Genomic DNA, 12,419 nt, shown 5'->3' with positions numbered 1-12,419 from the left:
CAGGATTGGCTGATTCACCAAATTACGAATTTATGAATTACCGAATCGGTATTTCCGAATTCGGTAATGGATTCTGTAACACCGATTCAGTATTAGGCTTTCGGTATTTTTGATTTTTTACTGATTAGTTCAGATTCGGTATTTAATACCGAATTGTAACGAATCGGTAAAGTTTAACGATTTTTTACCTACATCACGTTTACCGAATTCTTAATACCGATTCGTTAAAATTCGGTATTAAGTATTCGGTATTCGCAATTTACCTACATATGGCCCTATATCTCTATCCTGAGGGTTGTGCCCGTTTTCAGCTACATCTGTTTCTTACAAAATGGTGGCTCTCTCCAAAAGCCTAGCTCCCTGCCTTCTTTAATCCACAACGTCCGTGGGAGACTGGGACAGCTACATATTAAGGTAAGGAGGAGCAACTATAAATGTAAAGGGACTCTGGGACGACTTGACCAGGTACCGACTCCCCAGGGCCTGCTCACACTGCTGCTATTATGGGCTGACCGCTCTTGGTTCCTACACCCATTGGGCCTTAGATCACAGGGGGCCAGTAGTGATCACTACAGTCGCACCATCTTTTACCAGGGGGGACCCTTATCACTCCTGGCGCAGATGCAAAGCAGATTAGTCGGGCGTGGGCAGGAGCTTTTGGCTCAGGCAGGCATCATGGTTGGTGGTCTGCCATCCAACTCCCATCCCCCAAAATGTGCACATTTCCTCCTGCTCCTGATTATTGGAATTTGCACATTTTCTGACATTTGTGAAGGCAATAATATGATCCTTGCTCTCCGAATACAAGATGGTGGCTGTTTGGAGTTGCTAAGAAATGTGCAAATTAGACATTCCATATACAGTTTTTATCACTTTTCTTGCTTTTTTCCACATTGCTCTTTCCATATAAACAGGTCATCAGGGCTCTCCTTCTTGCTCTCCAAAATAATTGCATGTAAGTCGGAAAATTGTCGGAATTTGCAAATTCAAAGATAGCAACAAAAAAAAAATATTAAAGCCATTCTTCAGCCTGTCACTTTCTTAGAAAAAGTCAAATGTGATTTACAGACTTCTAAACGATTTATGAATTTAATGGACATGATATCTCTAAAATTAGCCCTCTGATGTCCACCAGATATCTCAAAAACTACTTAACAAATTAACACCAAACTACAGATAGCATGCTTTTAGAGTAAATTGATAAATCCATGTCAAGTTTTCATGTAACTCTGTTCAGTGCTTTTTTTCCTTTGCTGCAGTGGAGGGCAAAATGCCCTATGGTAGCTAAAATGGAAAATGCTTATTTTTGGCTGCCCCTTCATTTTTTGTCATTCAAGAAAATTGACATATGGAAACTTAGGGTTATGAGCCGCATGGGTGGGGGCCGGTTTTGAGCCCCTTGGGGCCATTTTTGTTTCAGGGCCGTTTTTGCAGCATAGCTGCAAAATCGGCCCTGTACCAAAATCGTCCGAAAACCGGCCTGACAAAGAGCTTGGCAGCACCTCCAACCCTCCCCCCCCCCCCGCCCCCGAGTGGGGAGGGGGACCGACCGAGCACTTTGCCAGGCTAGTTGTGGTTCCCAGTCTGGCCCTGGATCTACCTCATAAATAATAATGAGGCAGGTCTCAATTTGCAACCCATTAGGTGGCCTGCTGGGGTAAGCAGCCCACCATGTCTGTGATGCTTTTTAATAAAGCTATTTTTTTTAAAATGCAGCTCGTTTTCTTTAAAGCAAAAAATGACGTGTTTCAAAAAACAAAGTGAAACATTTAAGTTTAAATTTCTTAGAGTAGGCGGTGGGCCGTTGGACCACTGCCTGCTCTTAAAAATGATTTCTTTCAACATTCACATTTGCGAATGGTTACCACCACCCCTGAGGTGTCGGTAAACAATAAGTGTTTTGCAACCGTAATTTAATGGCAATACATTCATACATACCACTGCAGTTCAGTATGTGGAAGTCCTAAACACATGCCTTCCAAATACCCAACCGCTAAACATAAATTGTAATTTGTAACATGTTAGCGGATCACAAATTGTGTTCTGTACATATGTAATAGCATTTTTATGGTCAAAAAGGGCACATTTCTGCTAAAGTTTCCTGAGGGAAAAAATGCTTCTGTACATATAGCTCATAGTTACAGCTCATAGTTACCTAAGTATGAAAAAAGTTATGTAGATCGATCCATGGGGGTCGAAATGATAGGCCCAACTAAAAATGGCTTTTCATTGAAAATGTGGTCTGAACCTTAACAAACAGTCATGACCGTCCCAAAACACTATCTTTATTCTTATTATTCTGTGTATCTTTGTTGTTGCATAAATGCAACTTTTCATCAGGTCTCCTGTCTTCTTCCTGTCTCTGAACCTGTCTCTCAATTATAAGTTATTTTGGTACCAATGGTACTCTGTTTCTACGGTATTTTTTATTCCACTACCTCTTCTGCCAAAAATTACCTACTTTGTAAAGTTTTGTCGAGCAGAAAATAATGACTGCATGAATGTCCCTTCTTTCTGCTTCCCTTGCAGTCAGATGATTCAACACAACCATCAAACAAAGCGTGCCACTTCTTAAGATCATACTTCTGTCTGGAAACTCTGTGGAGTGCAAAATTGCTAACCTAGCGTATCATTAAGTCGAGATCTTCCTTCGGTTGATGTGAGGTTTTTTTCAGATTTGTTTTAAAACATTGCTTAAATACTCTGTGTAGCAGTACCACGTTTTGTATGAAAATGCTAGAATTGCAAGTGGTTCTAGTTAAAGCAGTTTCCAACCGTAGCATCAGAAAATGTTTATGCACTTGTTGATATACATATATTTCCAGTGCTTTTCTCACTGTCACCATGCTATTTTTGAGGAAGAGTTTTGTATATATAAGATTTATATAGAACAAACTGGAACGAAGCCACATATGTTCAAACATTCTATAGCTGTCAATTTTCTGCATAAAAGCAGCCATATTCTTAACTTAAGTTATGCCAATATGTACCAATTTATGGAGCATAAAATAAACCTAATCAGAAATTGTTTGACAAATACGCTACATCCCTCATGCTACTAGCAGTATCTTCTTCCACTTCATTCACTGCCTAACTGGCTGTCTTTTTCACTTAGCTTCTATTACTCCTTGTGTAGGCTGTACAAAGTCTCAAACAAAACAGCCTGGCTAAGCAATATGAAACAAGAAAATGGAAACCATTTTGTTTTCAGTTTAAAAGCTTCAGAGTTACCTTTAGCTAGCATAGTGATATTAACTCAGCCATAAATAATGTTCTCTGCCATGGTGTAATCAAGACTTACAGCCTGATTCATCAAGCGAAATTGCGCTCGCTAAGGGCTAGATTCTGAGAATCTGGCCCTTTGCGAGTGCAATTATTGCATTTGGGATTCATCATCCCAAATGCAAAATTCGCTATTTAAGAACTCGCAAATTTGCGAGGAATAGCATTTAGGGAATCTCTATTAGACATTCCTTAAATGCTATTCATGAAACATTTAAAAATTGCGAATGCACAATTTTGGGCCGCTATTTACCACGAAGTCAAACCTCGTGGTAAATAGCGAAAACTTATAAAAATAAATTTAAATGCATTTTTCTAAGTTGCATGTTACACACACACATGTCCTTTGGACATGTGTGTGTGTAACATCTGTGTGAATTTACATTTCAGGGGTGTTACAGGGTGTCCTTTGGACACCCCTGCACCCTTGAAATCGCAATCTCATTTCCTAGGATGCTTGTTTCCAGTCCAAGGAGGACCTGGCTTAGCAGGTCAGGCTGGACTGTTCCCATGAGGCACAGGGTCAAGACTGATTTGCATATGGCCAGGTCTAAACTGGGGTGGCATGGTGAGCAAAAGAATGACGGATTTAACCCAGATCGCTTGACTGGCGGTGAATGTTTTGATTTGTTCTGCATTCCGTCCATCAATTGTGTGTCTTTTGCTTTCTTTTAATTCGCAGCAGGAAGATATTCTTATAGAATTTTTCTCTTCCCCAGGGTTTCTGGAGGGAGAGAGGTTGCATTATCTAGGTGTCAGGGGGCAATTCTGGTCTATTTGCAGAAGGTTCAGCCCTTTTATAAGGTCGATACATTGTTTGTGATGTTTGGTCCGGCTAGGCAGGGGAAAAACCAGTAACTGCTACTTTGAGCAGATGGGTCAGTTTATTGGTCTCCAAAGCATATGAGGTTCAAGTGTTGGGTTCTTCCTTTCTCAATTCAGGGTATATCTATCCTCCATTGGGTATCTAGGGTGCATCCATTGGGGAAATTTGCCAGGCTGTGACCTTGGCTCATTCTTTCATATTTGCTAAGCATTACAGACTTGCTGAGGCTCAATGTATCTCTGATGTGTTTTGTCATGGGGATGATTTCTTCTATGGAGAAATAGATGAAATCCTGATGTCACGTGTCTATATAAATTTGTGTTTTCAGCAGGCTTTGTCCGTTGTTCTGATTTTATTGCATGCTACGTCCCACATGCTAATTACTGCAAGCGAGGGAATGGACGAGGAGGTAATGTCGTAATGACTTACAGGTAATTGCATTACTCTGAGTTCTATTCCCTCATTTGCAGTCATGGTCCCTCCCACTCTCCCTACAGGGCAACTAATAATTGTGTTCGTTGTAGCTTGTTACTATCAGGAGGCGTGGTGGGGGAAGGTCTATACGTTTTATTAATTAAGTGGGATTGGTGTCTGGGGAGGCCTCAAATGTTAATATCAGCAGGTGAAGGAACAGGACTCAGAGTAATGCAATTACCGATAATTAATATGACATTATAGGAACTGCCCATGTTTTTCTTCTACAATATAGTGTTGACAATTAGAAATGTACACAGGTTCAAGTATTGTCTCTACAATCTTTTGTGGCATACGCATCACCCATGTTCCCAATATTCTCTCTAACTACATTTAAGGGCTTTTATCTAGATTGGATGAACAACCACTCTTTACGCTAAAATCTCTCTTGGGTATGAAGTCAGTAGTGCTCCTTAAAGAATAGCCCTTTACATTTTTGCTCAAATAGATTATGTGTGTAGAGCGATGGTATTTGTTCACCGATGCTTGCAAATTAAGGACTGTCTCCCAGGTGGTTTGATAGCTAGGTCTCGTAAGTTAATAGGCATACTATAGGGAACATCGAAAGTGGTACCAAATGCATACGTTAAACAAGAGTGTTCAGACCTCTACAGAATTGGACATCAGAGAGAACAGTAGAGTCAATGAGAAAGTCAATAAATGAAAGTGGATGATTCTTGGGAGCCACATCATAGCAATGAGTTCCCTCTTGCATCAGAGAGACGGTAAAGACAGTAAGAGTGGGAAAAATTATTCTATTGTGCCTGTTATCATAGTGAACTACTCCTTGGCATAAATCTCTTTTTTATACGAGGGAATGAAATTAAATAGTGCAGTAGAGCAGATGGTAGTCAAGATCAATACATTAGATTTTATATATATATATATATATATATATATATATATATATATATATATATATATATATATATATATATTCCCAACTCCTTCCTACAGAGTACGCCGTCGCCTGCCAAATCAGCGGGTGTATCGTCGTGGGAGGACTTCCGTAGTCAAGTCCTTAACATTAATTTTCAAACGCGCAGCGAAACACCACGCTAGACGATACCATGTGCTGGCCAAAGTTCTTTTATTCAAGTCAGCCCCACGAGGGGCTGACTTGAATAAAAGAACTTTGGCCAGCACATGGTATCGTCTAGCGTGGTGTTTCGCTGCGCGTTTGAAAATTAATATATATATATATATATATATATGTGACCAAGAGCTGTTGTGCTCGAAAGGCATGGTTTGTGCCCGGAATAAATTTCATCTTTAAACTTGGATCGATGTGGCTCGTGCTTACTTGATTGTGTAAGCTTAGTGGTGGATATATATATATATATATATATATGTATTCACTGAAAAAAACATAGGCTTCAGGGGTGTTATAGTTAGCTGGACATTTCACTCATACAAAACCATTGAAATTACTCCGTTATAGTTAGTTATACTAACTGTAACACGCGCGCCCGCAATCCACTGCTGATGATGTCACATATTACATCAATCATGACACTGTCAGTGACATCACTGATGACATCACTGATGACATCCCAAATGACATCACAGCGTCTGTCTATCGGGTCCCCCGCTCGACTGATGACAGCCTTGGCTCTGACGGATTGATTCCCTCTTTTCAGATATGTCCCGGTAACCCCGTTCTAACTCCGTTTTAACCGTTGCTGTTGTACACACCAAACTGTCACTGTTTGGAGTGTAACTTGTGGTCTTATTCTTTTTCAGAGACCGCAGTCTTGCCGACCTCTCCCTAGCGGCTCTACATTTCCTATTTGTAAATCGAGGACATTGCCCACGAACAGTTTTTCTCTGTAAGTCTGAACCCCGCTATGCTAACCCGTTCCATTAGATTCATGAGTATGTCCTTTAGCACATTATGACACTGTATGCATCATTTTTTACAGATGAGATCCTGTCTCTCACTCGAGGACATCAATATGGTTCCCCTGTAAGTTTGACACGTCCTTTTTCCCTCAATTCTGGCGGATTAGTCTACACATCATTCAGTTTATTTAAATTGTGCGCATTTGTTCACAGATGACTTCCTAGTTGCATGCATTGACCCATCTCCGTGTGAGACTATGCCCACACAGTATTTATTTATTTAATTGACTATCTAATATTATAACTTCGTTTTCCACCGTTTTTAGTTTAACTTTTGATCCCCTATGGAACCGCCATGACTGTGTGTTTTTTTAATGTCTCTGCTTCAGGAAGCTTGCCCACCACCCCTCCACGTCCTGAGGAAGACCCCTCTGTAAGGGTCATCTTTCCCTACGCGTATCTGGGTCAAAACGTAGACAACTGTCTCTCCTGCCAACTTCTATCCCTAGCACAAATTATACTGCTTACTCTGGAAGTCAGGTTATCCGAACTACATGATCATTTACTGTACCTATGTCTGGCTCTCGCTTGAAGCCATTTCTGAAGAGTTTTATTTTAAATAAGTACGCTTGACTTGTTTCAGGTTCCTAACCTTGCACTACCTCCTACCACTCTCACTTCCCTCCCCACTACCCGTTGCGCACTACGACTTGTGATCTTACAAACTCATGATTTGTACTTGAATATGTGTGTTAGTACTTTGTGATTAAATAACAATGTATTCTTAAGTTGAATACTTTTGTTCTTTATTTTTGACAATTAGTCATTTGTATTGTGCTTTCCCTCTGTTCTGGGACTCCTCCTTCTGTACTGCTACATACCCAGGTCCCAGCGACTTTCTTATGGGTTTACCCTTCTATTTGTAACGTTGCGCTTTATTTAAGGCAGAGACAATTGTACTCTATGTCCTCAGATTTTGTTAAAGGATGTGACAAAGAGTATTCTTCGATGTCTGTGCTGACTACTGCCTTCAATCTACACTGCGGACAGCAGGGTTCACAACTTGAATTCAGCTTTGGATCTACACTACGGACAGCATGAAATTCAGCCTTGCTTTATTTAAGGCAGAGACAATTGTACTTTATGTCCTCAGATTTTGTTAAAGGATGTGACAAAAAGTATTCTTCGATATCTGTGCTGACTACTGCCTTCGATCTACACTGCGGACAACAGGGTTCACAACTTGAATTCAGATTGGGATCTATACTACAGACAGCATGAAATTAAGCTTTTCTTTATTTAATGCAGAGACAATTGTACTTTATGTCCTCAGATTTTTTTAAAGGATATGACAAGAAGTATTCTTCGATGTCTGTGCTGACTACTGCCTTTGATCTGCACTGCGGACAGCAGGGTTCACAACTTGAATTCAGATTGGGATCTATACTACGGACAGCATGAAATTAAGCTTCTCATTATTTAATGCAGAGACAATTGTACTTTATGTCTTCAGATTTTGTTAAAGGATGTGACAAAAATGATTCGTCTATGTCTGTGCAGTACAGTAGCCAAGACACTTTGTTCCAGTACGGCCCGCCCGGACCACGCATCGTCGCAGGGTGCGCACACGCTGAGTTCTTCAGGTACTACTAACTCACTGCACCACAAGTCATCGCCACGTAGCCTTATTAAGGCACAATTCTTTAGACAGAAGACATTGCTCCCAGTGCGGCCGGCCCGGACCACGCATCATCGCAGAGTGTGCACAAGCTGAGCGCCAGAGGTACCACTAACTCAGTGCACTATAACTCATCACAAAAAAGAGTGAACAGTTTTATGTCAGCAATGAGGCATACTACCACTCAAAAATGGAATTGATACAGAATTCAATAGACAAAAAATATTGGTCTGAGTACGGGCCCACCCGGACCACCCATCATTGTAGGGTACGTACATGTTAAGCACCGAAGGTACTACTAACTCAGTGCACCATAAATCATTGCCACATGCCCTTATTAATGTGGAATTCACAAAGCAAAAACATTGCTACCAGTGCGGCCTGCCTGGAGCACGCATCATCGCAGGCTCCAGAGAACCTTGCTTCAGATGAAACTAACTCCGCGCACCACTTATCATCGCTCGCTGCACACACGCTAAATTACCAATACTGTGCAGCTCTACTCAACCTCACGTGGTCGTGGGTCCTTGCTATCCGCTGCATCCTGCCTACACCGCGGTCATCAGAGCTCACAATTAAATTGACTTTTTATTCATTATTTGCAGAGTGCAGTACCAATCTAAGTATAACGTCCCTCAAACCTACACAATAACCCTTTAGCATCCTTCCTTCAAGAACTTCTTTTATATCAGTTATAGGTTTAGTAGAATAACCAAATTGATCCTTCAAGTCCAAAGGAACACTGAATGGCAGTCTACACTGCGGCCAGCACAGCCCACAATTTGAACTATAATGTCTCTGAAACCTACATATTTCGACAATGTAATGTATGTAATGTAATGTATGTGTGTCTTGTAAAGCGCACTGCTGCCCTCAGGCGTCGTGGCGCTGTAGACCGTTGGGGAACCCGTCCTGGCTTTCCCTGTGAGATGGTCCCTACTGGGTATCTCCAAGGTGAAACCAGGCATCCCCAGCGAATGTGGGGGGCCGTTGTAGAGATGAGGCAAGCTAATGCCCAGAGTTGCCGAGTGTGATCCCTGGTTAGAGTAGGCACTGAAGCGAGAATTATCGAGTCCGCTGACCCTGGTCCACGACCCTGCCGCGTCGGGAATTGAACCCTGGTCCTGGGCCGTTCTCTGCGTCCGGGTCTGCCGCCTCTAACCAGTGAGCCACACCACTCCACACATGTTTCATCTTTTATTTGAATCTCGATTACAAATGATACAGTCCAGTAGGCAACAAACAATTCCAGTGCAGCCTGCTCGGATCACGCATCGTCGCATATTGCGTGCACGCTGAGCGTCAGACGTACCACTAACTCAATGCACCATAACTAATTGACACATGGCCTTCTTAAGGAAAAATTCAATAGGCAAAAGACATTGCTACGAGTGAGACCTACCCGCAACATGCATCATCTCAAGCTCCACACAAGCCGCCCATACCTCAGCGCACCACAAGTCATGAACTCTTTACGATACAATCTGTTGTGTATTATATCACATGTAGTGCTCCTACTTTTGTGCAACACAAGTCATAAACCGTTTATGATGGAATATCTGTGTATGATATTATTATTACGATTGTACTTGTTACCAACAGCAACGATTTCCGGAGGGCTGGCTTACACTCACCCCACATTCACCCAGCACAGACATCACTAGACATGTTACCCTGGTAATAAACTGGAGTCAAGCGCACGTGCCCGTACCCAATTCAACTATCTATCTGTGTCTGTGTATTCATTATGTTTGTAAAATGCTGCCCCTGGGCCCTACCACATTACATTGTACTGTAAACAGCATATGCAACCATCTTACCACGGGCAGTCCGAAAAAATTTGGTCATGTAACATTCTCTCGCTCATTCTACAAGTACGAACATAGAAAGTGGATCATTAGAGTATTGCAACCGAAGTGTATAGTAAATTTATAAGTGTCTGCGATTGCTGGAGTTTTTTTTGTAGCATATTTATATAGCGCGAAGTAGACCCAAAACTATTTCAATGGTTAACATGAGCACCGTATTTACAGTACATTTTCAGGCACGCTGAGATTACGGGATTTGCCTACAATAACAGGATGTGGACGCGACTCCGATGCTCGAACACTGATTTCCAGCACCAAGTTCGACAGTATACCCCAATGACCACATAAGTATATAAATTAGCTGCCCTTCATGTGCCAAAAACTGCAACCTAAAGATTTCATAGCCCTGTATTACTACAACTACAACACTCCACTGAATGTACAACAAACATTCATATTCGCAGAAATGCGTCTTGTCCACCATCTTTAATGTGTGGAACTATGGATGAATGTAGGGTCAGTGATTCTCCGTACCTTCCATGTTGGCCATGTTGTGGGACTTCACAGACATAATGACACATCTGCGTTTAAGACTTGGGTGACGGCAGCACTACAACACAGACACCCAAATCAGTTGATTTCTCATATAGCTCATTATGGAGCCACGCCCATAGCTCCGGAGTCATTGTCACAGCCTCGCGCATCATTGGCATACGTCAGGCCAGCCCACTCCACTTACGCTTACAGGAAAACACAACAATGCTACATGGTCCAGATTTTCATTGTAGTGATTTGCTAGTTCCAGGTCTAGTTGTCAGAATGGCACCCACACACTCCCTCATGGCTGGTATACACCCACTCCACATCCACCCAGCACAGGCATCACAACACACGTGACCCTACCAATAAAAAAGACCGGGCGCATGTGCTCCATGCCATTTTAGAGTTGCTCCCATCGCTAGCGCTGTGATGGCCCGTCCTCGTGGTTTGGACGTCTCATGTAGGCCCAAAGTACTGAATAGGGGGGCCCACCACCACGTGCGTGGCCTCTTTGGTTACTGAGTTAGTGGTACCGCAAGGACTGAGCGGGTGAGCAACCTGTGATGTTGATGGGTGCACAAGTGTGTCCTTTGCCATAGTGATATCAAGACTCAGCACCAAATGTGAGACTTATTGGTGGCAGAGCGGGACTGCATGAAGTAGAAGGTGCCCTGTCCGCGAAAAGGTGAGCAGTGAGGCCTGGGTGCGCACCGGATGGAGTAGATGGGGTGCAGCAGACTGGATACAAAAAGGCGACACAGCGATTTAGCCGTACGCAGTCTTATATACCCTTTTTAATTGCATTTTGATTTTTTTTCCAATAGCATGAAAGTTTTTATAGTCGGTCAAATGTCCGTCGCTCCCACATGTGTAGCAAAGTAGATGAGTATTTTTTTTTATACTATGTACCCTTAAATTTACCATCTTAATTTGACAACCTTTCTTTCAACAATCATTTTAGGACTCGCGCCTGCGTCGCTGTGCGCAGTACAGCTCGTGCCTTCGTTGTAGTGCACAGCACTGCTCATGCAGCGCAAGACATTTTGTAAGTGAAAAAACAGGAATATGAGCCTAACCTACGAATAGCACACAGTCGTACGTGTCCTTTTCCTTCCCTGCTACCCCATTGGCCTTTGCATGCGACTTATTCTAAAAAAACTGCACGCAATTGGCCAGAGGTGGGCGCATTGCTCCGCCCATGGCGTATTGGTGTCTATTACGCGCTTTCTGCACGTAATAGCCTCCAATACGACATCGGGTTTCAATCATCGTGCCCAGACACATGCATGATGATTAAAACAACGTGTATGGCTGCACACCACTTGTTTTCTATGACCGGATGGAAAACATTACTACTTCTACTAATTGTTGATAATTCAAAGCCCATTAAAAAAGTTGGAACCGTGCAGATGGTTGTGTTTTTAATGGAGGAAGGGAGGGGTGTAAGAGGGCGGTGTTATTCTACTCCACATTAAGATAGTGGCAATTACCAATCATAACATCATCCTTCGTGTTATTCCTGTTAAAGAATCTGTGTCATACATAATGGTTTCTGCTATATCACTTTAAGTTCAGCTCTACAATAGAGCAAGCATTTGCAATGCAATAGGTCTCACATTACTAAAGTTTGAACTATTGGTGTTGCAATATTTAGCAATGCCAATAGCTCAAACTTTAATAATACAACACCTATTATATTGCAAATGCTTGTTTTTAAGGAGGTATGGTGTGTTGCGAGCATCAAAGTATGTAGACACGAGTGTGACATTCGTGTCACAGCTTGTGGCTGCTTCACGTCACTTTCAGAATGATATGTTTTGAATATGAGAAGGTTGAGAAGTAGAAATGTAGGGTGTTCAGTCATTCTTGCTTTAAATTTGCTATATACAACACATGTTCTGAGGATCAATTGAAATCAACAGAATTATCGCCTCTATCTTTTTATTCCTGCATATTTGACTTTTCTACA

The 12,419-nt window shown here is 42.0% G+C and overlaps 1 protein-coding gene across 1 annotated transcript in view; it reads right to left on the bottom strand.

Annotated features, from left to right (window-relative positions):
- The window catches only part of RXFP1 (relaxin family peptide receptor 1), a 955,071-nt gene that overhangs the window by 331,813 nt on the left and 610,839 nt on the right, over positions 1–12,419 (bottom strand). The window lies entirely within an intron of this gene.

The sequence above is a fragment of the Lissotriton vulgaris genome, chromosome 3_1 (assembly GCF_964263255.1).
Source record: "Lissotriton vulgaris chromosome 3_1, aLisVul1.2, whole genome shotgun sequence".
Classification (NCBI taxonomy): domain Eukaryota; kingdom Metazoa; phylum Chordata; class Amphibia; order Caudata; family Salamandridae; genus Lissotriton; species Lissotriton vulgaris.
The sequence above is the reverse complement of the archived record's forward strand: the minus strand, read 5'-3'. Positions and strand labels throughout refer to the sequence as shown.